Genomic DNA, 3933 nt, shown 5'->3' with positions numbered 1-3933 from the left:
TTTCATTTAATTCCAAATCCAGAGGGATTTTTTGTTTTTCCAAATTCTCCACAGACCTATATTTTTTAAAAAAGATGGTCCTTTTTCAAAATCCAATGTTTTGATTTTAAAATGATATTTTTAAACTATGATTTGATCTGTGAGGAAAAAAAGATCCACGATGTGACAAAGTTGATGCATTTTCATTCAAATATATCACACTGAATATTTTCATTCACAAATTCCAAAAAGTTTCTAGTTATATGTGAAATATATATTCTCTTTCTCACTGAATTGTGTGGATTTTTTTTGTTGTTATTCTGAAATAATACCATTTAACAAAAGATTGTAGAAATTTTCATGAGGCTTTCAGGGTGGCAAAGTACTTATTTTTTCATAAAATCTTTGCAGGCTACCTAAAAAAGGATGAGCTAAGAGCAGTGGTATATACTGAAAACACCAGGTAGCAAAGGCAGCAGATAACTCACTACATTCACCTTTTAAAAAAAGAGTCAACTTACCTCAGAAGTCATGTTAAATGGGGCTCTATTCTACTGGACAGTCCATAAAGCATCAGTCTGGGATGTAATAACTATCATTCAGACAGCCTACAGGGAGGCAAGAAAATGATATCATTTTTTTATATTCTATCATATGGTTTTGAATTATTATTTTTGATTTGTGTTACAGTAGCACCTAGAGGCCCCTGAGATGTAAAAAAAACCCATAGTCTGTCACAAGGAGCTTTTTGTTATGCTCTAAGTACACTGCACTGTTTTATATTTCCTAAGCTAACTCAAACAATCCATATTCCATGTTACAACAACAGTTGATTATTTTATACCCAGCAGGAGTTCTCATGTCTCTTCATGATACAAAATCATAAACCATGAAACCAGAGCAATCCAATTCTCCAAGCAAGATTGTTTACGGTGCCTTTTTGCAAGCTTGTAGACAGTGTCACAGTTAGTTCCACAGCAAGGCTGCTCAGACTACGCCCAGCTAAGGGATGAAATAACAACTTGACAGGAGCTTAAATGTCACAACTAATTTGGTGCCAGATTGTGCCCTCCTATGGGGAGAGGAGGGAAAAAAAACTTGTGAAAGGGGAAGCAAAATAGTAAATCTGTGTGTGGTTCCCTGCCACTGGTGGTGGGTGCACATTCCCACACCATTCCCACCTCTGCCTCAAGTAAGAGTCAGAATAATAAATTCAGGAACCTCGAGAGGTCATCTAGTCCAGTCCCCTGCACTCACGGCAGGACGAAGTATTATCTAGACCATCCCTGACAGGTGTTTGTCTATCCTGCTCTTAAAAATCTCCAATGATGGAGATTCTACAATCCCCCTAGGCAATTTATTCCAGTGCTTAACCACCCTGACAGGATGTTTTTCCCAATGTCCAACCTAAACCTCCCTTGCTGTAATTTAAGCCCATTGCTTCTTGTCCTATCCACAGAGAAAAAGAAAAACAATTTTTCTCCCTCCTCCTTGTAATAAACTTTTACATACTTGAAAACTGTTATCATGTCCCACCTCGATCTTCTCTTTTCCAGACTAAACAAACCCAATGTTTTCAATCTTCCCTCATAGGTCATGTTTTCTAGACCTTTAATTATTTTTGTCACTCTTCTCTGGATTCTATCCAATTTGTCCACATCCTTCCTGAAATGTGGTGCCCAGAACTGGACACAGTTGAGGCCCAATCAGTGCAGAGTAGAGTGGAAGAATTACTTCTCGTGTCTTGCTTACAACACTCCTGCTAATAAATCCCAGAATGACCCCAAAGAGCGCAAATCTCCAGAGATTTTCCCAAATCTCCAGGACATGCTTGAGGTACACAACTATCCTGCACGAGATCAAGGATCCCCTGTAGATTGTTCCTGGCTTCTTGACTGTGTCTCCTTCCCAATTGAGTCAGCTTCTCGAGCCCTTTCTCCACCTTTAAGAGGGAATTATCCATCTGGAGGAGGCATTACAGTAAAATTAAACAAATTACAGGACCCCCGCCATCATCTTTAATGTAGAGGGTTAGCCTGTGGAGACTACAAGTCCCAGGTTGCAATGCTCCATCTTTATTCTCTCTAATCCAGGTGGTAAATTGTCTGCTAGGGCTTGTCCCACACTGTAGAAAACAAAGGGATATATTAAACATAAAGGCCACTTTTTTCCCTCCCATGATTTGCAGCAATTTTCCTCCCTCAAACTCTCTTCAAGGTCTTGTTGGTTAGTTATATAAAATTGATTTTCATTCTAAAAGAAAATAAGGTTGGCTTCTTGTTCAGTAGGAAAAGGAAAACAGCTTCAAGATCATCACACTAGCTGGTCTATGTATGTGCCCCTGCCCTTTCCCCAGCCTCAGTGACAGCTTTTTTTTTAACCACACACAAAGCAATTGTTTACTTCCTTATAGAATGAGAATGAGGACTTCTCTTTTGTTCAAGGAGACAGCCTCCAAAGCTCAGAAATAAGATAGGATGCTGAGCCACCCGGAAAAGGCAATCTTCTGTCACAAAGCATAGGATACTATATAGTTCTAAAGCTAATATTTCCCAGTAAGAAATCTGGGAATCTTAAAAACTTGCTGTAAATTTGAAATGATACAGGAGCAGCAGAAGACTAGATAGGCAATAGGGACACAAAATAACTTGGCTTCCGCAAAACAGTTAAATTAAAGGATGATATCTACATTTGCAATAATTAGCTAGAGGAGGGTTGTAACCTTTTTTTGGGCCTGCCACCTATGGCACGGGAGGAGCTACTTTAAGTGTAAATAGATTATTTTGAGGGACTGGAGAATAGAGATCCTTTTGCCTGTAGGTTACCCGGTCTAATCCAAACCAGACTGTCAGTGACAGATGGCACCACAGTGTTCTATGAGTTTGATGTGCCACATCAAAAAAGCCACCTCAAGCCAGCAGTTGTAACAAAGAAGAGCTAGCCCAACTAAGAAATGCATTTGCAGTTTATCTTTCTTTTAGATAAGTCTTAAGATGCTATGTGGGAGTAAAGTCGCCTTGCTAAAAAAATAACCCTGGAAAAAGCAGAGTGGTTGCAGCCCAAGGTCCTAGCTACTTAGTCAATGGCTGTCAATGGCTTGCCCCCTAATGGCAGGTTATCTACATCAAGGTTGAGGCAAATGGTCAGGAAGCACTGGGGTTAGTTTTACCTGCTATTGCCTCGCTGTACCTGTTTTATGAATAAATGGAATAATTTAATCTCCATTTCTTCGCCACTTGGCACATTGCACCCATACTTGATTTATGGACATACAAAAGGACAATAAGTTGCTCTCTTTATCAGTTGGTTTGGGTTTTTTTGAATATGTGTTAGTAGTCTCTTTAAGGGCCACTCACTGTGGCTTTGGTTACAAACTCTCATTTATTCACCCATGAAAGCTCATGCTCCAATACCTCTGTTAGTCTATAAGGTGCCACAGGACTCTTTGCCGCTTTTACAGATCCAGACTAACACGGCTACCCCTCGGAAGCTTGAAACTCTCATTTAATGCTTTTGACATTTAAAGAGTCTTAAAGCTGTTTCTCTGCTTCCCCCTCCCACTACCTCCTCTTCTGTGAGCAGGGCTTCTTTTTAGAGAAGCAGTGGAATAGCTATTTTTCCTTTCACTGCTGTTATGATTAAAAAATCCCAGTTAAGGTATAAGGAAGCAGGAATGATTAAAGGAACTCTGATGCAGTAAATCACTTTATACACTGCTAGTAGCTGAAAAGTCTATACAACAAGAAATCAGGAGGTAAGAATTATGTTACCAAATGAGGTTTCAAGTGGAAAAAAAATCTCTGTAACCCATGTAGTAGTCTGGATACTAGAAATAAGAATGAACAAGACACTGCTGGTGGCAAGGTGTGTAATACCTGGACAGACGAAGACTTGGCAGAAGACAGCCATTGACTAAGTAGCTAGGACCTTGGGCTGCAACCACTCTGCTTTTTC

This window comes from Lepidochelys olivacea (assembly GCF_965140295.1).
Source record: "Lepidochelys olivacea isolate rLepOli2 genome assembly, chromosome: 6".
In the NCBI taxonomy this organism is placed as follows: domain Eukaryota; kingdom Metazoa; phylum Chordata; order Testudines; family Cheloniidae; genus Lepidochelys; species Lepidochelys olivacea.
The sequence above is the reverse complement of the archived record's forward strand: the minus strand, read 5'-3'. Positions refer to the sequence as shown.